The sequence below is a fragment of the Misgurnus anguillicaudatus genome, chromosome 13 (genome assembly GCF_027580225.2).
Source record: "Misgurnus anguillicaudatus chromosome 13, ASM2758022v2, whole genome shotgun sequence".
Taxonomy (NCBI): Eukaryota; Metazoa; Chordata; class Actinopteri; order Cypriniformes; family Cobitidae; genus Misgurnus; species Misgurnus anguillicaudatus.
In genome coordinates this window covers 6,265,805-6,291,975 of record NC_073349.2, presented here as the reverse complement: position 1 = coordinate 6,291,975, position 26,171 = coordinate 6,265,805, and the positions used below count along the sequence as shown (strand labels likewise).

Here is a 26,171-nt window from a genome sequence, read left to right as displayed (position 1 = left end):
ACTGAACATTAGTGCTCGCCATTCAGTCTAGTTAATCTGGCATTAGCTTGATTAGTTAGCTAGTTAAATAATATAAGCTGTTTCTCTAGCACTGGTATGAAGAACTGCTCTGATTTAGCTGCTTTCCATGACGCCACAAGAGTCAAACAAAAGCCATCTGCCCTTCGCTAGCTCTGGCAGAAATCTTTGAAGTTTAGATGGACAGTTTATGGCTCATGCAGTGATGGGCCGAAAACAGACGAGAGTCAGAAAGGAAGAAAGTTTCACTTAGTGTCCAAAAGGGAGAAACGGAAAACTTCCTATCCAAAAAACCTCTCATCACCTAGTTCTGAAGTCTGCCCTGTTTTCTTTATTTCAAAGATACCCAAATAGCTAAAACAGATGTAGCCTACCCCTAAACATCTAAGCTTCTTAGTTAAAGCAATTCTTTAGTTGTACTTTATATGTCATTGTTCAGGCATTAGCATTGTTAAACACTGATACATGTGCTTGCACTTGACCAGGAATCTGTAGACGTTTCTTGCAAGCTTTTAGCGTGATTTATGTCATTCAGTGATGTCTCGTGCTGTATTTTTGTTTTGAAAGTGAACATCTAGAACTCTGCTAAAATTATTTTCAACCCAGAATTGGGTGAAAAAGGGCCAAACCCAACTGTGAGTTAAATTAACCCAGCTAATGTTTATATCTGACACATCACAACCCAGCATTTTGGGTTGAAACAACCCAGCATATTTAAAATCAATGTTTTCAAACCCTGTTCCTGGAGGCACACTAAAAGTGCATGTTTTTTGATGTCTCCCACATCTGACCCCACTATTTCCAATCTTGGAGTCTCTTGGAGTGGATTCAGGTGTGTTTGAATACGAAGGGGTGGAAAAAGTGTAGCGTTGGTGTGCCTCCAGGAACATGGTTGGGAAACACTGTGTAAAATTACAACCCAATGGGTTGGGTTTGTTCTTTCTTGACCCATGCTGGGTTGAAAAGAACACATTATTTTTTGTGTATGTATATTAAATGTCAATAGACAAGTTCAAAAGCTCGTGTAAAAGGTTTTCTTGTATTGTTCAGTACTAAATATGTTTTCCAATAACACGTTCTTAATTTGTATACATTTTACATTGGATTACATTTGTTCTTAATTTTACATTGCATGACTTTTATAGAGTTTTATGCAGCAATGGTAAACAAGTATGGACAGCCTCTTATTATTTCTAAAGTATACAAAAAGCAACAACTTTGATTTATTTTTAGCTGCCAAAGATGTGCTGACTGTTTTGTGTTGAACGAGAGTCATGTGGATGACATTAAACTGTCCAGTATTTTTGCCCTGTGAATTGTCAGTTCAGATGTGTTCATGCCACAGATTAACCCTGTAAGACCCAAATATAGAAAAAAACTTTGAAAAAAATATTTAACCTTTTATATGTTGATGTAGGAGTCCTCTAATGCAAAAATCATTGGATTTTTACATTTTTTACATTTTGGTAAGTTTTTATGGAAATTTTTTAATATTACAGCATTGGGCCTTTGGTGTAGCAGAATTGCTGTGATTTCACTCACTGTCTGAACAAATGTTAACAACATCTAAGAGTTACTCTGCAGGGTGTACTGCTTATGTACCCCAATAATAGTATCCTATATATCCATATACATAATCACACCATACATAATAACCAGACAAAACCATATTTTTATGAAAAATCATTTATTATAAAAATATGCTCAGTTTGTATTTACAAAACCAGATAAACTGAAAGAAAACTGGTATTTACTGTGTTTACAGACATGTTCAATGATAGTAATGTCATTTCCGATCACATTTCTACATTTCAAAGGATTCACCCATTCCACACAATCTATTTATAATGCTAATATCACCTATAACCCCCACCCCACATTCCAAAACATTATCACCTGACCGTCATGCAGAAAACAGATATTTGAGCAAACAAAGCCCATGCAAGATAACAGGACCAGCTAAGAATATTTTATAAACAATAAGATACAAATAGTTTCAAATATTGGCGCATAAATACTTTCAAATTCTCAAATAAATTATTGATTTCCTATAAACTTATTTAATAATCTTAAATCTTTAATTAAACCTCAAAATAGACATTTAACATCAATATTATATTTTGTTGCTAAAAAAATGATTAAAAAAGTTAATTTTTAACAGTATAGAAGAACAGCCGATTCATGTAATGTGCAAGGTGCACATGTACATTTTGTTACCCTTCAGACCCAACGTTGTAAAACTACAACATTGACATAACAAGCTTAAAATCTTATAAAATCAAAACATTCAGCTGTATCTTAAAATCTGCATGATCTACACATAACTAATCACAGAAAAAATATTTTAGGCCTTTTACTTACATGATTGTTGATTTATTTAGTCAATGTTACATAAAAACGTCAGTTTGGAGCTAGGGCATGCGCAGAATGAATCATCCGTGGAGCCAGAGGCGGAGCTGCGGTATCAAACTTCCGCCCAAACGCTCGCGCGACCAATTCAACCACGCCAATCACAACGACATGCCACTTTCTATAGCATCAAATAACTAGCTAAATGAAACTTATCACAAAAATGAACACTTGAACATTAATCATCATAAAAACAACTACTTGAAAGGACCAAAACCATCTTTCGGAAACTTTTATTAGATGTGTAAATAATTATTTAGAGCAGATTCCCATTCGTTTGCATGGAGAGGGCGGGGTTTATGACTTGCACTGCAGCCAGCCACCAGGGGACGATCAAAGAGCCAGCAGCTTCACTTTTTAAGACTTATGAGGCACACCCGGCCAAAATGAAATGAGGTTTGTTTCAAAACAACTTTCAGTTTCAAACGTGAAATGTTGTGAACCCAGCAAGTAATTTTGACTAAAACAAGGTAGAATTTAGGTTGTCAGTGTAAGTCTAATAGACGCCATCATTTCCCTGTCTCAGTTATTGCTTACTGGGAACAAGTCCATTGTTAAAGGAACGGTTCACCCAACTTATTTAGCAAATTTGAAACCAAATTCAAATATGGCGGCACATTGTTCATTGGGATAACTTTGAAGGGTCATGAAATTAATAGATCAAAATTCCAGTGACATTTTGACATGTAAGAGGTCATCGTACTGTAAAAACATCCTGTACATTTCAGAACTCAAAACTTTTTTGTTATTCTAAAAATCGCTTAATATTGAAGCCAGACTGCCAAAACGACCGGATTTGGAATGTGCCATCTTATGATGTAATAGCCTGGAAAAGCACAGCCTCCGCAGAAGATCAACACCTGCTTTTACAGTATATTTAGCCCCGCCCAAACGATTCACGCACATAGTGTAAATATTGAAAGAGACAAATAGAGAAAAAATCTATGCAGAAATGGCTTCTATCAAGACACCAAGATGCTGTGCAGTTTCAGATTGTGGACAAACACAGTCTTTGCATATCCTTCCAGTAGATAAGATTAACACATTTTGTTATTAAGGAAGTTTCAGTTTGCGTCAGTAAAAACTTTATTTGTCATTTAGCAGACCATTCATTTTTAAACAAGGCACAATTGGACGCAGGATTTTAGCATAAATGTTTAGTGCTTAACCTTTTTTATAATTATAAAAAACTTAATTACTGAAGTACTGAAGAAAAATGGCTGCAAATAGAGAATTACAATACAGTCTAAGCTTTCCGGGTAAAGGTGGTTTCTGTGACTGTTTTTACCTTAAGAGTGAGTTCAGAGGCTTTTGAAAGATTTTCACCAGTGGTGGTCTCCTCCTCTCATGAATGGAGTTAAAACTCCTTCATGACACAGTCAGTCACCCCTTCCCCATAAGGCAAGTAGCAAAGTGTCACTTAATCCTCAAGCTTTCTCTTTAAACCCAACTGTTCAGACTGTGAATTTACCAGCACAGAACCACAAGCATCAGGAGGATTATTAACAGTGACCTGGGGACCTTGCAAGTATTTTCAGCAGCTGAGTAGACAGCACTGTTTTTGCTTTAAATCATGACAAACATTTTTTAGTTATCCAGGAAACTTCAATTCTATTTTGCAACTGTTAAAAATGAACACAACTTATAGGACATTATGTGAACAGTTAAAGTCAAAACAAATTGGAAAAATGTATAAATGCAACTACATGATTCCTGTGCATACAGGTCATTCTATGTTTTTAACTTATAAATATGCATTAATAGTGAAAAAGATTTTGGTGAGAACATAACTCAGCACACAGTAATGATGATACCTCGTTGTAAAGCATTTTACATCAGACATTTTATTCAGAGTTTAAATCAGGCCTGGAGTGGAGGTGTGTACAAAATTGATCAATTATGTAATTTAAAATGACAGATGTAATCTTTTTTAAGGCTTTCTTGGCATAAAGTCCAAACAAAAAAAAAATACAATTGTAATGAACACCTACGAGCCCTACGAGCCTACAGAATGTAAACCTACTGTGAAACGTTTAACATTTATTATAAAACGGCTCGTTCTGGATCTGCATTCTGATTGGTTGAAACGCGTTCTAAGCTGTGATAAAATACCCTGGTAAACCCACGGTTCAGACCGCATTACAAGTATCACTGCGCCACTGTTGCTGCGTACTGATTTATGAAAATAAACACCACAGTCTTTAAAGGCGGAGTCCATGATGTTTGAAAGCCAATGTTGATATTTGAAATCACCTAAACAAACACGCCCCTACCCCAATAGAATCTGGACCTTCTGTTGATAGACCCGCCCCACACATACGCAAACCGGCATTTGATTTGATTTGATTGGCTATAAGTGTGTTTTGGTAGTCGGCCCGTCTCCTTCTCCAAACCGTTTTTCAAACATCGTGGACTCCGCCTTTAATCTTTTTTTTTACATTTGCACAATTATGGCGATATCCAGATAAATGTCAATAAATATTGTTGAGTCATTTCGTCAATAAAGAGAAAACATTCTCTGAGTTGTTTTTGTCTTAAATTGATATTTCCGCTATTATCCACTAGATGGCAATCTTACACAACTTAAACACTGACGCATTCACTCGACACAACAGCGTTGTGGTGGATTTAGCGTGATGTGTAAGTTTTGATGGCTCTGAATCTGATCTCTTACAAAAGTTCTACACAAAAATGGAATTATCTCCGCATTTAGCTGAAAAATTGAGAGGTGATAACTGATAAGAGAACAAATGAAGGTACGATGAAACTGTTTTTTTGTTTTTTGAAAGCGGATGGTCTGTTCTTTCATTTGAGATTTTATGTTTATGATTTTATGTTTACTAAAACTGGGTGGCAACTTAAAAAAAACGCTGACGGGGAAAGAGTTAAGCATGCTTTCAAGCATATTTGATCATCACTTCAACAGTTGCACGATATAAATGTTAATGTATATTTTAGATGAATGTTGATTTATAAAAATAAACACCACAGTCTTTAATCATATTTTCATTGTGTCTTTGCTGTGTCTGTGTTGCTTGAGAATTGCGCTCTGTTGCAGTCACACTTGATTCTGAGGAACTACTTTGTTTGGCGGAAGAGTAATATTTGTACTAATATAATTACAACTTATTTCAACGTGTTTTATTTGATGAAATCCTGCTATGCATATGAAGTAACCGTTTTATAAACGCAATAAACCCCGCGAAGCAGTGGGGTTACAGTGCATTTTATAACAGCTATAAGGGGCTTCGCGTCGTGCCTAACAACGCCCCTTAGCTGTTATAAAATGCACTGGTAACCCACTGCTTCGCGGGGATTGTTGCTTTTATAGGTATATCCTTTAGTTACCACAGCTTGTCTACTACATTAAACTAAAATTAATAAGAAATGACTTCATATAGCTTCAAATACTCCTCCTAGACTTTATTTTTAAAAATGCCATGCTTTGTTGTTCTTTTACTTTCTCTGTCTGTTGTTTTTTCTGTTTCACGTGAAGCTGCTTTGGTACGATCAACAATTGTTAAAAGCGCTATAAAAATAAAATTTTAATTAAACTGGAAACTCAAATAGCATGACAGTTTTGGTTTATACTGACATCATAAAAATCTTAAAATAAACTCTTGAACAAATACCTTGTCGAAAATAACAAATGTATTGGTTTCCTATGTAATCTACGTGTTGTTTATTTTGCTTCTTATATAAATAAACTACTTTAAAAGGACTTTATTATTATTTATTCTTAGCGGAGCTTACCGGAAGTTACGTGTTGACCACGAAAGCCGCTTGTTTATGTTGTTACTGCTGAAACCGTCTATACGTTTTAAGTGAGAATTATGAAAATGTTATGGCATTAAAGATTTCAATCACATAAAACCTTATTAAAAGATAAAAAAACTCTACCGTGATACATATCGTTATCATGATATAAAATGAATTCTATCATGAAATAAAATTTTGGTCATATCGCCCACCCCAAGCACTTTGCTGAAATGGCAAAAGCTAGTTGATTATTTAATGCCTCTGGTATCAGTCGTCACTCATGATGTCATCATCCTGCATCTATATATAGCAGTCTAGTTTCACACATTATTCATGTGGATCATGCTGCTGGCGTTCCCTAAAGTGCATTTTTATGACGCAGCGTAGAGTCCCCTTGAAAGAAAACGTACTGCAGCTTTAATTTATAATTGTATAAATTCAAGCTGATCTTCTTTATATTACATGCAACCTTATATACTGTATATACTGTACACTACACCCATTACGAGCAGACGTTAAATAGTGGGTATCAGTATTACTACCACACGCACATGTGACAGAGAACTCCTATTTGCCCTGCGGGACTTGTGGGCTGACTAAGCATTTAAGGAATGTGCCTAATTGCTATCACTTTGACTCGGCTTGTCTGTTAAATGTAAATGAGATCTGTGTGTGACGCAGAGTTTATCATTGAATAACTAGCGATAACTGCTGTGATTCACACTTGATGGGATACATGCAATTATGACGAATGAAGATTTATAATTGGGTCTCTCAGCAGAGTGACACTTGAATAAACTAACATTATCGTTTTACTGTATTGTCTCTGTGGCAACCATATAAACAAAATAATGCTTCATTTTCACTGCAGTTATTTGTGGTTACCTTTTTGAAGTCATAAAAAATGTCATTTGTAAACAGTGCATGCCATAAAGCCCAACAGTAGCAACATACTTTTTAGATGATGTAGTTCTTTTCCCATTCATCTTTTTAGAAGTATTTTTTTTTGCATATGAGCTCTTATAAACACACACACACACACACACACACACACACACACACACACACTTTGGTTTCCATGTTTTGTGGGGACATTCCATAGAAGTAATGCATTTCATATTGAACAAACTGTATATTCTATTCCCCTTACCTACCCCATTCCCTAACCCCAACCATCACAGAAAACTTTCTGCTACTTCACATTTTCAAGAAACATCATTTTGTTTGATTTATAAGCTTGTTTCCTCATGGGGACGTCCAAATGTCCCCACAAGGTCAAAAAAACACTGGTATTCCTATCTTTGTGGGGACAATTGGTCCCTTCCCCTAACCCAAACCCTAACCCCAACCATCACAGAAATCTTTCTGCTAGGACTTCAGATTTTCAATTAACATCATCCTGTTTGAATTATAAGCTTATTTCCTACAAAAATACTGGAATTCCTATCTTTGTGGGGACAATTGGTCCTCATTACCAAGTACACACAAACGCAAAAACACACACACACACACACACACACACACACACACACACACACACACACACACACACACATGCATATATACAGTATATATACACACCCTCACACTCTAAAAATGCAGAGTTATCTTCAATACAGCATTGGGTCAAAACGTTTAAGGTTTAAAGTAAGCACAAATCTTAATGATACAGTATATAATGATATTCTAGGGAATTGTGTGCCTTTTTTATTTCAATATGACAATGCCCATATGTACAAAGCAAAGTTCAAAAAGAAATGGTTGATTCAGTAAAGTGTTGAAGAACTTGAATGGTCTACATGAAGCCCAAACCTCAACCCGGCTGCACATCTTTGTTATGACTTGCAGGCTCACAAAGAGGCCAAACACTTATCACTCAAACCCATCAATTTCTACACAGGGGCAAAGTTATTTCATTACATGGCCAATCTCAATCTCACAGCTGGCAGGTTGTGACTTTGGTGCTCTTGAACGAGTCACACAATATTTGATTTGATTAGAAAGTTCTTCACAAAAATGGAATTATCTCCGCTTTTAGCTGAAAATTTGAGAGGTGATAAGAGAACAAATGAAGGTAGGATGAAATGTTTTTTTTTTTTTTTTTACTAAAACTGGGTGGCAACTTTTTAAAAAAACGCTGACAGGGAAAGATTTAATGCTTCCAAGCATATTTGATCATTACTTCAACAGTTGCACGATATAAATGTTAATGTATAAATTAGATGAATGTTGATTTATAAAAATAAACACCACAGTCTTAAACCATATTTTCATTGTATCTTTGCTGCATCTGTGTTGGTTGGGAACTGCTCTCTGTTTCAGCCACACTTGATTCTGAAGAACTACTTTGTTTGGCGGAAGAGTAATATTTGTACTAATATAATTACAATTTATTTGTGTTTTATATTATGAAATCCTGCTATGCATATGAAGTAATCGTTTTATAAAAGCAATAAGCCCCGCAAAGCAGTGGGGTTACACAGCATTTTTGAGGGGTTTGCGTCGTGCCTATCAACGCCCCTTAGCTGTAATAAAATGCACTGGTACCCCACTGCTTCTTGGGGCTTATTGCTTTAATATAATGCTGCCTGTAAACTGAACCACTTAAAACATACTAAATGGTAGTTTTTCATAGATTAAAGACTACCAACAGGTTTGGTGATGGTTGGGGTTAGGGACTGGGGTAGTTAGGGTTAGGGTTAGGGGTTAGGGTTAGGGTTAGGTTTATAAGTTTATAAGTTATGCCAAAAACTTAAAGTGCACCTATTTCATTGCTAAAAACAATGTTACTTTGTGTATTTGGTATAATAAAATTTGTTTGCTTGGTTTATGGTTAAAAAAACATTATTTTCTACATATACATTTTTGTAGATCCTGATATAGCCTACTTTTCACTTTTCTAAAATTTGAAGCTCCTTACCATGTTTGAAAGATTCGCTCACAATGCAATGCTAACAGGAGTTAACTTACAGGTTGTGGTTCAAAGCGAGAGGAATTATGATAACGTGGGTCTTTACTACATTACCAATCCCAGGAAGTAAACTGTTGCCTACAATCCGTGTGTTTGTTGTAGTTTAAGGAAAGAGATTTACATTGGAAACGATAACTCGCGTCATTTGTACCTTTTGCATATCATTAACATGTACTAATACACACTTACACACGAAAGGAAATGTAAAATCGTGAATCGGATGATAGGTGCTCTTTAAAAAAGTAGGTTTAATTCACTTGCATAACCAAATAGATAAAACAGTTTTATGGCTACAGTGTTTCTGACACTTTGAACTAATAATAACAAGTTTCATATAGATATTGCTAATTATCCACATTTAATCCACATTTAACACAGGTTGTTATCCCAGAAATAAGCCCCAACAGTGTAATCACACTGAAGGGGTTTATTTTTACAATAACAACTGGATACCTGTACATTATCCAGCTTATTACGCCGCTATTTACTTCGTAAGTAAGGTAAGGAACATTGATTTGAAATATTTTATTTGCTTATTTTTAACTAACGCAGACCTTTTTCCCCTTACAGTAAATGCATGCATGATACTGTATACCCAACTGCATAATTTATAGTGTACAGCACATTTCTGATATGAACTCTGAGGTTTTGTAACACAGAATTGTGTATTTTATCTAAAGCTGCTTTGAAACTTTCCGTTCAGCAGATGTCTCTTTGTTTCTTTGAGTTCATCTCTCTCTACAGCAGCGTCTGGAGTGCAGGCGAGAGTGAGGAGCCGGTTGGGGGCTGTGGATGAGGGTTGTTGTTCTCTGCAGTCGGCCTTGGCAGGACAATAGCGGGCTTCTGAAGCGCAGAGTGGTGGGATGAAGAAGATGAGGAGTCAATGAGTGAAGAGGTGGAAGTGATATGTCAGCTTTTGACCCAGCAATGAGCGTAGGAGGCCAATAACACAAGAGCTGCAACATGGGATAAATGTCCTGGTAAATGTTATTTGGAGGTAGCTGCTGGCTATGTATTGAGTATTATTTATACTGTCATACTGTATTATTCTAACAGTCTGCTTTTTGGTGATATTTGACTTTCGAGGTAAGTGTAATGTTTTTAGTGTTAATATAATTGTTCCTGTCCCAGTTTAATGTTCAGGGACAACTATGAGCAGGCTAGAATGATTTAACCCCAGAAAGTGTAAACCAGAGGTCTCTATTCCCGCTCCTAGAGATCTGCATAGGTCCTGCAGAGTTAAGTGCGAACCTAATTAAATTAAATACACCTGTTTGGCTGTAATTTTCAATTTAGGCTTACTTGCCATAGGTACCTTTGCCTAAATTTCTCATTACAATAACTTGCAGGTACAAATCGCGGCAAATTGTCAGATTTGATGCAAGATTTTTTTTAGTTATGAAGCTGACACAAGCACGTGTTTTATTTTAAAAATAAAACCATACATGTGTATTTTGATTATTCATTACTGTCCCCTATATAGGTCACCACTATATTTCTGTAAACAACAAGTTTTTGACTTACCTCAGCCGGAAACGATCATGCTGACAGTAACAACATCAAACGTTTATTTGCCACTATAAACATTATCTGACAAATATACTTCAGTAATGTTCTGTATTGTCTGCTTTGTAACATTGAATGAAAGTGAAGAAAAGCCATAAGATGCAACCAAGAGCAAGGTATATCAGAATATGCAGAAATATAGGTAGAGGTACGTGATTCCAATGATAATTCTAATTAAAACATTGCTTTGTTCCCATACAGCAAAAAAAAAAAAAAAATTAAACATAATTTAAAATATATTTCAAAATATACAAAAAATTGTCAAAAAATGTGTACTGAAATATTTTTTGAAAAAGGTTTAAAAAATATTTTTGTATATTTTGAAATATATTTTTAATATTAATATATTTTAAAGCATTTATATGCATTAAAAGTAAAAATTTGTATGTTACAAACCTGTAAACATAGCAGGTTTGAAAATATTAAAATTAAATATATATTTTTTACTCCAAATATATATATATAATTTTATATTTTGTACAGAATTATACATTTTGTACTTAGATTTTATACATTTTATACAAACTTTTATATGTTGTATATATGAAAATATATATTTTCCATATAATTAGAAATGTATTTGTTGCCCCTGAAACACATTTTGAAATATATGTTAATATATTAAGGTTAAAATATATTTTAAAATTAAAAATTAATTTAGCTTTACTTTCTGCAAAATGTATTTAGCATATATTTAAAACATATATTTTTTTATCCGTATGGGTTTGTAAGAGCATCCTGACCAGCCTGACATTCAACCAATAGCATATTTTGTGAGGGACTGAATGTGTATCCAGTCAATAGAAGATAAGGGGAGTGTTTGTAAAACATGTGTGAATTTTTTTTTTTTTTTTTTTTGCTGTTCTGTGATTTTAAAGGCACAACATTTACACAGTAAAAAGACATCTGTAACTACTGCCATAATTTTTATCATTTTGCTATAATATTTATTATAACAAATTGGGGTGGTTTCCCGGACAGGGATTAGCTTAAACCAGGACTAGACCTTAGTTAAATTAGGATATTTAAGTCATTTTTAAAAGCATAATTTATAAATAAACATTACTGGTGTGCATCTTCAGACAAAACACTCGCACTGATATATTTTGTTGTATGACAGAGCAAGTTGTTTTCGGGCAAGACAACACCAACATTTAAGTTCGTCTGGGACAAGGCTTAGGCCCTGTCTGGGAAACCGCCCTATTATGTCTAATATATTTTAATTGTTGTATTAAATATTTTTTATTTGCAAGTTAGCAATAAAAAAGTGTTATTTTTCCTTTCAAAATGTCAAGCATTTGCAAAATCTAAAGAAACATTGATCATTAAAACATCTCGAATTACTAAAAAGACCAAGAAAACAATTTAGGCCTGATTCTACAACTAGCTCTAGACGGTTTCATCAGACGCACGTGTGTTGGGTCAACTTAACTACTGGACTCTGTTTGTTTAATGGTCTGGCTAGTGGCTAAATTGTGGAACAAATACCTCGTTGAACATAAAATGTTTGTTTCCTAAAGTCGAGGGCAGACGGTGATCATGGATTACCGGAATGTGAAGGGAGGTTTGGCTGCTGATCTGTAGTTAACATTGTATACATTCATTTTACACAGTAACTAGGGTGGCCATACGTGGCATTTTCTCCAGACATGTCCTGGCCAGGATTTCGGGTGCGCCCTCCATTGGTCGATCGCATACGTCATCAAGAATCTCACATTTTAGTTAAAAACATTATAAAATTAAGATTTATTTCTCTCAAGACATACAATCACTGTAGTTTCATACTTACCTTGAAATGTAATGGTTGCTTTTTTAACCTTAAATATTAAACCTAGATGACGTATGTGGTCGACCAATGCGACTTCCGGAGGAGGCACCTGAAATCCTGGCCAGGACCGGTGTCCGGCAAAAATGGCACGTATGGCCACCCTAACAGTAACAATAGCTCAGTGTAGTTTTTGATACCCTTTAGCTACGATTTGAACTAAGCTAATCTACTTTTTATTTATTTTGCTTGTTATCAGAAATAAACTGCTCTAAAATTACTATTTTTACTGATTCTTTGTTAAAATTGACCGGAAGTTACCTTTGTTCCACATTAGCCGTTTGTTTATGTTGTTACTGCTGAAACCGTCTATATAACGTCTTTCCATTTTTGTCTTTCAGACACAATTATAGTTATAGAGCTTAACATTAGAGCCAAAAAAAACTTTAGTAGATCTAATAGAGCATAAAAAGATCTGTATCATGGACTTATCAATTCTCAGAACTTTCCCTACGTTGCCTCCGGCTCTCTGGGCATGGAGCCAGCACATGGAAGCCATAAACATGAAAACACCTTGGGCCTCTCCCACTGCCTTGCTCCTTGAATCGGAGGACTTGTGCCTCCACGCCCCATTGACGTTACAAATCACTGCAACCTTAGTTGTGACTCCACCCTTAGGCCCCACAGGAGTAACTGTATTTGACAACAACCGGTGACTTACAGTGTAAACCCCCAGAAAGAGCTCCGGGGTTGAGAGTAGAGATGAGTAGCAGGTTGTCAAATTGACATGCTTGACTACATAGCAATAAAAGGGCGCATTCAGGTCTACATACCCTAAAGAGTTTAATGTGCATCGCCCACATCATCCGGGGAAACCCGTCCAACTACTTTCACTACTACGTGTGAAACCTGCACGAAATAGAAATAGAAATCAAATCAAAACAGTTTTTTTGCTTTTAGTCTGTCAACGTTGATGGCATTTACATACTACTTTATGTACAAAAAGCTGGAAAATATACTTTTAGCAGATAAACATTATAAATGGATTCCAGAAAAGAATCAAGAAACGTACAAAACAAAACAAATCAATAAATCATCTTGCACCCTGGGGTGTATCCAAATCAGAAGTTCCCTAGAAAGGGGACTTCCCTGCGACTAATACCACATGCAACTGACAAGCAGTATCAAGCTACTAATTATGGTACATGGATTTACATAAACTGAATGATATTGGCTATTTTTAAAAAATCGGTTACGCCTTTATTGGTCCTGCCCTTTTCGATTCATTAAGAAAAACACCAACAAAGAAAACACAACTATTCCTGTTAAGCCATTTCATGGGGTTTTAAAAATATTGCACGCTGATTTCCTATCTATCATGTTATCATATTAAGATGATTACCAAGAATTGAAAGTAATAAAAGAAAGAATTTTTAGTCATAAAATGAGAAATAATGTTTGACAAGATAAACATAGCATATTTTGCCATTGTGTGTGCATTACTGTGAGGACGGACCTAACACCAGGGGCACGTTCAAGATGAAAATGGTGTGCAACGTTTTGCTACGGCTTCCCGGGTTGAACGATATGTTTTCCTGGAAACAGCGTGCACCGATGTGCAACAGGGTTTGAGTTTGTTCAACGCATAACTGTTTCTGTTTAATAAACGTTGTGCAAGGTTTTGTTGGGGCCGCACGTAGCTCAGATATGTGAATACTACTCACATGGGTTAAAAGTATTTGGCTATTAAAGAGCACGTATGGTACGATTTTACATTTCCTTTGGTGTGTAAGTGTTAACGATATGCAAAAGATACAAACCCCAAAGTAAACGATGACACAAGTGTTCTTTCCAGGAAATCTCTTTTCTTGGACTACAACAAACACACGGATTGTAGGCAACAGTTTACTTCCTGGGATTGGGAATTTTTCAAACATGGTAAGGAGCGTCACATTTCCGGCTGACGTTAGAGGTATTCATGCCAATCACAACGTACAGATCAGCTGGCCAATCAGGGACACAGCGCTTTCAAATCGATAAATTTTTTTCAAAATCAATGCGTTTGAGGAAGACAGTATATCTGGAGCTACACAAATGTACGGTATGTGGAAAATAATGTGTTTTTTATCACAAACCACGTGATCACATTGTATTATACCAAATACACAAAATAACATTGTTTTTAAGCAATAAAATAGGTGCACATTCCCCATAATAGGAACTCACACTCCTGTTTTTAACCTGATAAGGATCACTGTGCCGTACATGGCACACCCCCTCCCTTGCACGTGAGGCTGCATAAACGTCATTTTAACTTTGAGGATTAAATCTTCAAAATATACGGTCATGCGGCACATTGTTTGAAAGCTTAGACTCTCAGGATTCCATTAAGCGCACACACAAACCATAATTTGATTTATAGCAGTCATAAAACTGTAATCTAGTTGTTAGTTACCTGAACCGGGCGGCGCCGATTTAGGATATTTACTTAACTTCAAAATCTTCCATTTATCTGCTTTGGTGAAATTGTCCAAAACAAATTGTTCATTAATCCCCAAAAGTCCAAGGAAATGCAATATCCAAGCCTTTTTATCCAAAGCGATTTGTTTGCCTCACAATCTTGACGTTTTTGACCGAATTACGATATAAATACTGTATACAATTAGTTCACTACCGGACATTCGTTTGACTTTCACTTTTCATTCAAGATTTATAATGATATATTCAGATGTCACGTTTATTGTGCAACGTCTGAGGAACAAATATCCCCCCTTGTGGAATTTCAGCCGTTCCATAAGAGGCTACAGGGCGAGAAGTCTTAACCCAAAGGGTGCATGATACATAGCATTGACTGGTAAAACTGAAAGGAACACTTGACCTATCGTGACCTCACCCCATTCCTCCCCTGCCCCACCTTCCTAGTTGTGAATCAGTGAGATGTGTCAAGGGGTCTTCACTTTTATGGGGTCACATACATAGTTACTGGTGTTGTAAGGCCCCAGAACACATTATCTCCTTTATTACCATCGAAACCACTCAGCAAACCGTGTAAAATGCTGTGTAAAACACACATGCAGACTATACACCAGACTAGCTCAAGGCCAATTACCTCCTAATTACTATCCCGTCACGGCCAAGCTGGTATTTAAGCTGACCATTAGAAGAGTCTGCAAACCACCACAGGCAGGCTTAAGCCGTATACAGTAACAGTAATAGTATGTATTCAAACTGTTGTATTAACTTTGATTAAATGTAATTCAGTATGTTATGTTAGTACCTGATTTCGCTATAGCCTATTCAGAGGGCTCGTATAAATGAGACGAGACCCCTCTGTTATGATATATGAGCGTACTGGCCCAGTTCAAAGCTGGGTGTGTCCTGGGTATTAAATGACGTTTTGATATGCTATAAGTTCAAGACCCAACAGAGACTTGAATAAAACAATGTATGCAGGGGATGAGCTTTAATTTAAAGAGATGTACATTTCCGTGGGAACTTACCGTCCAGCGTTATTAAAGCCAGGTTTTCATTCACCGTGAGAGAGGTCTTCATGTCATACTCACTTATTTCAGTCGGTCAACCTCACTTCTTGTAAGCGTTTTTACTTTTTTGTTTGAAATTCAATTTCACTTGAGGCCCCTGAACTGCAGTTGTGACTCTATCGAGGCATGGATTCAATTTTCTTTCATAGTGTGTGTGGTTTTGTTTATGGGAGTCGTGCTATAAAAAGAGGAACATCGTTTCTATCATTCCTTTTTTCTGATTCTTATTTTCACAATGTTTTCTCATGCAAATAATCAAAATGGAGCTGGAAGAAACTGAGGTAAATCGTTCCAGCGATGACTAACAGGACTAGGGAAATGTCAAGATCTGAATGGGAGATATGAGCCAAGTGAATCTTGATTGTGATTCATTCCCTCAGCAGGCCCTAAACAATGCTCTACTTTCCTCTGTTGGTCTCGGCACTGCGCAACAGATTCCTCAGCCTATAGAAGTGCAGAGGAAAAGGAGGGGCAGAAGGGGGAGGGAAAGAGGAGGCACTAGGACCTGTTGGCTCCTGCGGTGGAGGTCAGACGAGTAGCTGTGGGACTCCAACTTTTAAAACAATCAATTTCCACTAAGAGACAGTGGGAGCTGGGCTAGAGTGAATGGCACAGGACGTGGATACACAACTTTTTTAACGTTGAACGGGACTGGGCTTTGGAGATAAATCTTTGACGTGTGAAAACTGGAATACAACCAACTTTTAGCTTGGGGCAACTTGAGAGGAGACCATCTCTGAGGTAAGGAGCGCGGGGTGCTGATGTGTGGAATTATGGGTTTCGTGGAATGCTCGTAAATGGTCTTGCTACCTGTCAACGAGGAAAAGGAAAGCTTTAATCTGTAATAAGCCCATGTCTTGTGACAGGCAAACTTAAGGTACTGATGACAAGAAGATAAATGCATGAGTTTTTTTGTTTGTTTGTTTTTTAATAGGCTGAAACCGAAAGGTAAAAATTCAAGGTTTAGATAGTTTGATAATTCCGAAACCAATTTATGGAAAATGACGAAAATGTTTACTTTTCTTGCCATCGATCCAACAAGCTGCTTATGTTACACAACCAGAGGATTGTGTATCATTGCCTGATTCCCCTCATGGAACATGTTAGAGATTTTTATCATTTTCATCTGGGTAGAAGCAACGCGTAGAGTATTAGCGGGATTCAGAGGTACAGGTCAAGCCAAAATATGCAAACAGCAGGAAGAAATCAACACCAACTTCAAAGAGAGAAAGAAACTGCGGAATTTATGATTAGTTGGCAGTGATGTAATAGATCAGTACTTTTCTTTTCCCTGGGAATATACAAATACGGCATGTCTGTTAAATTCCTAAGGGAATAAAAACCACACTGTACACAATAAGCCAGGCGATTTTCAGTCAACATCTGTAAAAGATAAAGTATGCACAGGGAAAAAGAAATAATAACAAAATAGCTATGATTATATACTGCATCGTGCATCTCTAAAATTCCCACGGAACTTTGTATGTGTGTCCAGCCAATGGAAGTTCTGGCCCCTCCAGGGTTGGATAGGACCCAAAGTGTATTTGACACTGAGTGAGCGAAGCCTTTCAAATTCCCAGATGCTTCTTGTTCTGAGGCAGATGGACAGTGCAATTTACCTTCCATACAATGATGTCCGCTATTATTATTCATGAGCGGGGTCAGGTTTCCCATTGAGTCTGAATTAAAGGTTTCTCTCTGTAGATCTCTGCTCATGTAGTGTAGCGTGCCGCTGTGGTAATGAGCGGTAATGAGGGCTTCTAATGAGGCAGGTGGGCCACTGCCAACAACTCCCCTGGGTGTTTAGGTTACCTAGTCCGACGACTCGATCCTATACCTTTTTACTGCTGAATATTAAATGACCCTTTGAATATATGCCCTGATAATGGTCAGACAACACCAGCCATCTGGCCAGACAAAATAATCCTGCAAGATGAGGTGGGTCTAATTTTACTCTCTCGGCATTCCTTGTTCACACACAAAATACTTTCGCAGACGCTGTTTGGAACACAAGCGCTCAACCTGGAAACCTGACACAGGCATGCACTCCAAAGTTCGTCTTGACTCCCCCTGGCACCCAGCTGAAACGATCTGGAATACATAGTCAATTCTGATAGATATCAGAGTTTGGACCACCCTGGGACTTTCGTGTACACGGCCAAGACAGTTTTATTAGTATTTGAGCTGGCTTCGGACGGCTTTTATTTGGGGAAAGCTGTGTTTGTTTGTGTAGAGAAGGCCGACCTTTGACAGGGAGAATAATTTAATGCCCCCCATGGCCACACTGGAGCTTGATTATTGTTCCCACAGTGATTCACGTACCATTTAGATGTGAAATGAAAGGTGAATGAAAGGAAAAACTAAATAGAACGAGTGTAAAGTTTGGTCCTGGAATCAATCAACAAGTCAGTATAGAGCAAGAAAACAAAAACATGTGCTTGCAATACATGACTGTATAAATGGGTAGGTCTCTGGGCTGCTAACACATATTTTGGGATTATCACCTATCATTAGAAATGTAAATAGTATTAAATAGTTAGAGTTAATAGTAACAGATGATCTTAGAATTGTATTATCCAATTTCTCAGAAACAGGCGATAAACCCCAGCTTACTGAACAAGGAGGAAAGGGTTAGGATAAAATTTGTCCTATTTACACAGACATTACGGAAAAGGCACCCAGGATTTTTTATTCATTCACACTGCCAATGATTTGCTGGAATCTGTGTGTGCATTCACACAGATCCCAGAAAGACACGTGACATGTTTAAGTTTACCTGGTAGTTTCTTCTCCGCAGTGTCTGAAGTTTGCTTATTAAACGTTATAGGAATGGGCCGGTAAGCGGTTTCTAGGTATACTGAGGTTTTAAAGACTCAAGGTTTCAAAACCACTAACATTTCCTGTGATAACATTTCCAAGGTATGAGCTGTGTTTACACAAAAATAATTCAATCGTCATGTAATTGATTTGATGTTTACATTTAATATATATGACAAAAATATCTTTTTAAAGGAATATTATGATTTAAGGGCTTTATTTTAACCTGGCACACATGTTGTGTGTTTCTTAAAAATAAAATGCATTGTGTCCAGTTGAAATGTATATGGAGACATTTGAAAATAACACATTTAAGTGTTGCAATGGCAATACCGCAACACCATTAAACCATTGTAATTTTGCTTAAGGTTATCATACCTGCAAAATCCTAATCTGTTTATTTCTCTCTCCAGAAACCACTTGCATGCATTTTTGTTTATGATAAGACTATAAAGGAGCACGTGACGTGCCGTTCTATCCTGGTGAATGATCTCAGCTTCAGAGTAGATATTTGAAAAACTCCCTGATCTCTGCTTTAATCCAGTTTGCAGATATTTCTCATCGTGATTATTAATGTGCCTTTAAAATCCCCGTTTTGAAGAGCTAAACAATATCTTGTTGCGATGGCATTTTTATTTATTATAAGCTCATATGAGCATGTGACGCGCTATTCTTTTATGCTGCTGAATGAACTGTAGAGTGATGAGCCTGATATCTGCTTCAATCCAGATTGCTGTCATTTGCCGTCGTGAATGTTAATCTGCATGTAAATCCCTCATTTTAAAGAGCTGAACCAAAACTTAATTGTTGCGATGACACGCGCGTCCTCACTACGACACGCCCATTTCGACATTGTTTATGCGTCTCATTCACACTGATGGCTTTCAGTGTATCTTACGGCAATGTTACTAGGTTCTTTTTCGGGAAGCAATCCCAGAACATTTAACAGACCATTTTTCTAGGACCAAAGTGCTGTGTGAATGAAGTTTAAAAAAAAAATCAAGAAGTATAAACTGCAAAAATAACATTCTAAACAAGTTAAACTGTTTAGTTAAAGGGATAGTTCACCCAAAAATGAAAATTCTGTCATTATTTACTCATCCTCATGTTGTTCTAAACCTGTATGAATTATTATTATTATTATTATTATTATTATTATTTTGATGAACACAAATGAAGATATTTTGATAAATGATGTTAAGCACAGAGCTGATTGTTACCATTGACTTTCATGAACTATCATGAACTATTGCTTTAAATATATGCAGTATACATAAAATTAATAAAAGTGAGGATATTAAGAGTTCTAAAGCTAAATACAAAATACAATTTATTAAATACACATTTTTGCTAGCTGGGTTTTCGCTGGAACAAAACAATCATATAGATGCTGTTTATTTAAAACAAAAAGTGTTTACATTCCCAAAAAGATGCATGAATTTATTAATTCAACTTGAAACAATTCACAGCATTTTATACAAGAACTTGAGGCCAAGAAACCCATACAAAATCTTTACAAAAATGTGCATCTCATTTAGAGCCCAGCTGCAATTCTGTCAAAATGTTTATAGGAAATTATTTCCCAACAATCATTATAAAATTATATATTTTTTGCAATGAAAGGCTGACGTTTGCACTTTCTGCAAAAATGAAATTGAAATACAGCGCTAGTTTTGTTTTTGTATCCCATTGTAAACATTAAAGACACCTGTTTTGAATACAATCTGTTTTAGTGAGGCTTATGAAAATATGGTTTTAAAATTTCCCATTTTATTCTAAAGGCCAAATCCAGGACTCTTCTGAATCCACCTTTTTGATAAGCCAACATAAAAGCATGTTGCATCCAATCCCACATAATGAGAGCAATTGACCTACTAATTCCTGTGTACACAACTGAGAAGCCCTCAGTAATCATTCATTTTCCGCGTCTGTAATCGCCACTGAAACCAAAACAGGAAGACAATTGCTTAGCAGATGTTATACGTCCGAACTAATTCTAGATCGACCGCAGTGGGTGATGCCTTCACCTGTTTCCACACCCACTGCATCGCTGTTTTCACTACATAACCAGATGACATGTTTTTGCAGTGCTTGTCTCTACATGATGTTGTCTCCAAAACATACACACAGAACAGAAAGAACACACACAATTGCATGACTTTGAACGCGCCGCAACCACTTTCCCCTTTCGGGCCATAACTTAAAGTTACCACCTTGTCTTTTGCTACTGCAGGTGGGTGAGCGGACATGTCATTTCATGTTTGTGATTAACAGATGATTCAGACAGTTTGTGAGAAAACTGTATAGTCTAACGTATGGCTTAACCGTACAGTACGTGCTTAGGGTGTTGACATATTTCATTTAAATGTAGGGTTTAAAAAATGTGGGTGTATGTCTGAGGTCCTGTAACTGGTCACCATTTTGAATCACCTTTGGGTAAAAAGATCTTTGTTTGAATGAATTTTCATGCAATTTGTACATTGCATGTAGTCTTAATGTCATATTAGCAGAATTGATCAAATATAAGCGAAGTACTTTAGATGAAGCATTGCTTGTCACACTGCAGGGCAAGTCAACTTTTCGAAATATTTCATGTCACCTACCCACATGCAAATCTTTTCTGTGAATAAGAGCAGATGTCCAAAATGGAAAAATACACACCTGCCGCCGGACAGGATGTGAAAATTGCTTCCTGTGCACAAGCTTGCCTCGTGTTTTTCCTGAGAAACATCTCATTTCATTAGGTGTAATGCACACTGGGCTTTATTCCTAAAAGGAATCAGGAATTTGTTAGAATGGTTTACAAAGATAATCTGTAATACATATACAGTATATGCATATAACACTTTAACATACAGTATAAACAACTTAGAAATGTTGACAGAATACTGAATTGCTGAAATTGATTTTGATATTTCATACAATATAAGTAACCAATATATAACATACATGATTAAATATATTAAATGTTATGACACATTTATGACATATTTATCTAACTTAGTTTGCCAAATTTACGTAGTTTTGTATGTTTTGTGAGATTTCAAAAGACACAACGATCACCAACATGGGTCATTACACTGCATAAAAAACACCACAAAGACAAAACATCAGCAAATTAAGAAAACAGTTTACTCACTACTGTACACAACCAAATACATAAAACACGCTGCAAATACTCAAAACCAAATGCAAAACTTGCTCCAAATACAACATAACCAAATACACAAATGTGCTGTGCAACCAACATGTTATAGTCACGAAAAAATGTATTAAATTATTTATGTCCATGGCAAGAATTCAGCTTTTTTCGTGTCACTCGCACAAATTTATATACATAGTTTTTCGTGTCAGTGGTATGACTTTCTTTTTTGTGTCATTTTATGTATTTTCTATATTTTTTCCTATTTTTAAATCATTGTCGGTTGGGGTTGGGGTTAGATTTAGGCTTTGGGTTAGGATGTACTTTTATGTAATGGTTTCTACATGTTTTCTTCCGCTTTTAAAACTTTTTCGCCTGGAGTTGGGGTTACAGTTGGTGTTTGGGTTCGGATGTCTAAAAATGTAACAGAAAGTGATTCTAACCCCAAACCCAAGCGACAATGGTAAGAAAATAGGAAAAAAACAATGAGAAAACAATACATAAAAAGAAACGAAAAAGAAAGTAGTGTCACAGTAATGACTAAATTTGTGCGAGTGATACGGAAAAGACATTCGTGCTCAAGGCATGAAAAAAGCTGAATTTCGTGTCATGGACACAAACAAATGAATCACACTCTTCGTGACTATAACACAACCTTCAGTGAGATCAGTCTGTGCACAACACAACCAAATGTAAGAAATGTAAGTAGCACAGATAACAACAGAAATGTTCAACGTGGACTCAAAATGAAAGAACCTGGCTGTGTCAAGCCTTGGTATTCCATGAAATTTTAATTATTTGCAGACATGTACAAACTATAATTAACATACGAACCAATAAATAGTATCTATTTTGTTTACCTTTATATGCGAAATATTATTAACGTGTATTGCTTTGTCGCTTATGCACTAAAGGAAGACATGCGGGTACTTTAGAAACTTTTCGCGTTCTACGCATAACATAATTGAACTGTTATAAACATAAACTAACAGTTTGAGTCCTACGTTTTCAGTACTGTAGTTCATTTTTGTAGAACATGTTTGTAAAATAAATATATTTGGTAAGGCTTGCACAGTAATGAACTTTATATTAAATCATGTTACATTTTTCCCCATGCTGGTAAAGTGTTCCCAACGTGTGCGTTGTTCAAGATGTTTAAGGATTTAGAGACCATGAGCTTGCTAACAGAATTGCTTGCTACAATGAAAGCCCTAATGCTGTTTGTACTCAAAAAGTCAAGCAATCATGACTTAAACTTTGCATTTTGGATCCATAACTTAACTATCTTTGTTCTTTAAACTTATTAAATTCAAAATACTGTGAGGAATACCCATAAGCTCTTGTTTCAACATTTTGAAGATTTAATTTTAGTACAGATGTTAGTTTTACACTCTTTGTAGCATTATTGATGTCTTTTGTTATAAATTATAGTTTTGTGAAGTCACCAATCTGGTGATCAGTGTTTCTTTAAGCATGAATTCAACTCACTGTATTTCTCTCCACTATAGTGAAGATTCATGTGAACAGTGCAGTTAGTTGTGTGCATCTATGGAGAATGAAGGTCATTCATTGACTGACATAGTCAATGAATTCGTGAACACCTTTCATTACACCTTGTTATATAAAGTTAAATGTCCATTTAAGTTCAGTCTTTATGAACAGCAGGTGAACTTGGGTGCACTGTACAAACTCTGTACAAAGTTTGGTAAACTTAACAATTTAAGTCCCGTCTATGTGTCAACCAAAATAATAAATAAATAAATAAATAAAAAACCACGCCACACGCATTCAGCGTGCACATCCAAATGTGCAAGTTTGTGTACCCAAGTACGCGGGTAGTGTGCAGTTGTGCTCGCCGACTGCAAATTGTGGAGCTTTGCGCGCAGCTCATCATCCTCTGGCCATCCTCCACTTTAGCTCGGGAAGCTTTTCTTCTTGTTTCATTGGTGGGTGTCATATGAAAATAACAGAAGAGTTGACAGCTATGGTTCTGGCACAGTCAGATTCATTTGAGACACTACATTGTATGAGTAAGAGTATGAAGGTGTGTCTTTCAGGACAAGCCGTGTGAAATATGTATGGAGTTCAAATTGCAATCATATGTCAATATTATGTTTTGATAAAATGGTCAAATTGTTTTTACACAGTTTGTGCAGAGTCAAAATGATTGCGTTATGTTTTGTAAAATTCATATTTTTTTGCGCAAGCCTGAATCTTTCTCTCTCACATTCACACACATATGTAAAAAATCTCCAGAAATGTTATGACATACAGTAAGCCTAAAACAGATAGCAGAAGTATCTAGAAGTCATCTAACAGCTACATCATGATAAACAAATGTGAACCGTTGTCCGGTGCTATACATGTTTTACATGTTGAGTTAATAAGCATGGACATAATTTTGCATTGTATATAAAGTTTGTAATTATTTGTATTCGTTATTATTACATGATGTAAACACAGCACTGAAACACAGTGACTTCCTATTATAACTCTTATAAATTCAAAAGCCAGTGCTGTTATGATAAAGTCCGAGTATTTATTTATTTCTCAGGCATGCTTCCATCTTTCAGCAAAATGTTTATTGTTAACATGAAGCATATAAAGAGGGCCTTTGATTTCCCTTTCAAAAAAGCAAAACTTCTATTACAGAATAATACAGGAATGGAAAACATTTTTAAGGGTTTTGTTCTTTTGGTTAAAAACATTTTTTTTTTTAATAGACATTTGCATGAAACTGCTATAAGCACATTCCTGGACAAAGTTTATCCATCATATAAATGAGAGTCATGTTGCGGGTTTGTGTCCGGGTGTACCTCATACACGTTGAAAAGTGAAGCCACTGGCTCTTTGATCGCCCCCTGGTGGTTGGCTGCAGTACAAGTCGTAAACCCCGCCCTCTCCATGCAAATGAACGGGACTTGGCTCTAAACAAAAAAAAAATATTTGCGAAAGATGGTCCTCTAAGGTAGTTGTTTTCACGCTGATATATGTTAAATTGTTTATTTTTGTGATACGTTTCATTTTAGCTAGTAATTTGATGCTAAAGAAAGCGGGTGTGTCGATTGCATTGGTTGAATTGGGCGCGAGCATTTGAGCGAAAGTTTGATACCACGGCTCCGCCTCTGGCTCTATAGACGATTCCTTCTGGGCTCCAAACTGACATTTTTACGTAGCATGCAGCGCTCATGGTCGGACATTTTTGGCTTTAATTCATTACAATGAAGGAAGCGACGCTGCGTCTTCCATCTTTTTAAACAGTCTGAGTATTCTTGGTCACCTGCAGCAGAATTTTTGGAAAACCGTTTGAAATTTCTATTCCAACCAGCCTTCGGATAATTCATTTAATCATGCACTGTGCTGTTAATACGCTAATGTACATCTCAGTGTCAACATAATATCCATGCACGCGCTACATGCAAACACCTACACATATTAACTGGGACAAATATAAAGTTACTTCTCGCAGAGAGAATTTCACGTTGGATTTACAGCATTTTGATCTATGGGATCTTCTCCAACCCTTCACATTTTGTCTGTGTGTGGCCTCAGAAGAATTATCACGCACCTTTAAAGAGCGTGTCTGCCCAATTGTGTCTGCCTGAACCTCCTAGCCTGAGTCATGCTAATGGCACTCACATCTGCTTAGCTTGAATGGTTGTGTAGAAATAGAGCCCTTTTCCTGCAGACATAAACACACACTAACAACAACACGTATTGCATTCTTACATGTAGTCATCACTACATATTTTGAGAAGATTTGGATCTTAAATGCCATTGTTATGTAATGACGAGTTTACTATCTGTATTGTTAAGTACCCAACGAATGGTGTTAGTCATGCTAACATGCTAACTTTGACTAGCTTGTAACCGCTTATTCCAAGGAACATTTTTCTTGTGTTTTCAGTGCAGTGGTTAGATGTAATCGTTTTTACAACAATGTTATCTGTTGTCAGAAGTAATTTAGAGTGGAAACATGCAGGTACTAGATTTTGATAACATATATAACAGTAATGCAGAAAGATAGCCGCTTGTCCCATTTTCCCCTCCTTTTTAAGGCAAACCAAAGAGACTACCCTGCAAAAAAACAATAAAACCATTACAGAAAATTCTAATAGTTTCCATTAAAATACCAATAGGAACCATTAGCTTTTACCATTAAAACACTGTAATGTGTTTTGG

General features: G+C 36.3%; 1 protein-coding gene across 1 annotated transcript in view; it reads left to right on the top strand.

Moving 5' to 3' along the window:
• The first annotated feature begins 16,422 nt into the window (after positions 1 to 16,422).
• ngfa (nerve growth factor a (beta polypeptide)) overlaps positions 16,423 to 26,171 on the top strand; it is a 40,914-nt gene continuing 31,165 nt past the window's right edge. The window contains exon 1 of the mRNA XM_055189364.2: positions 16,423 to 16,771. The gene's annotated coding sequence lies outside the window, so the exon portion shown is untranslated. The remainder of the gene's footprint in view (positions 16,772 to 26,171) is intronic.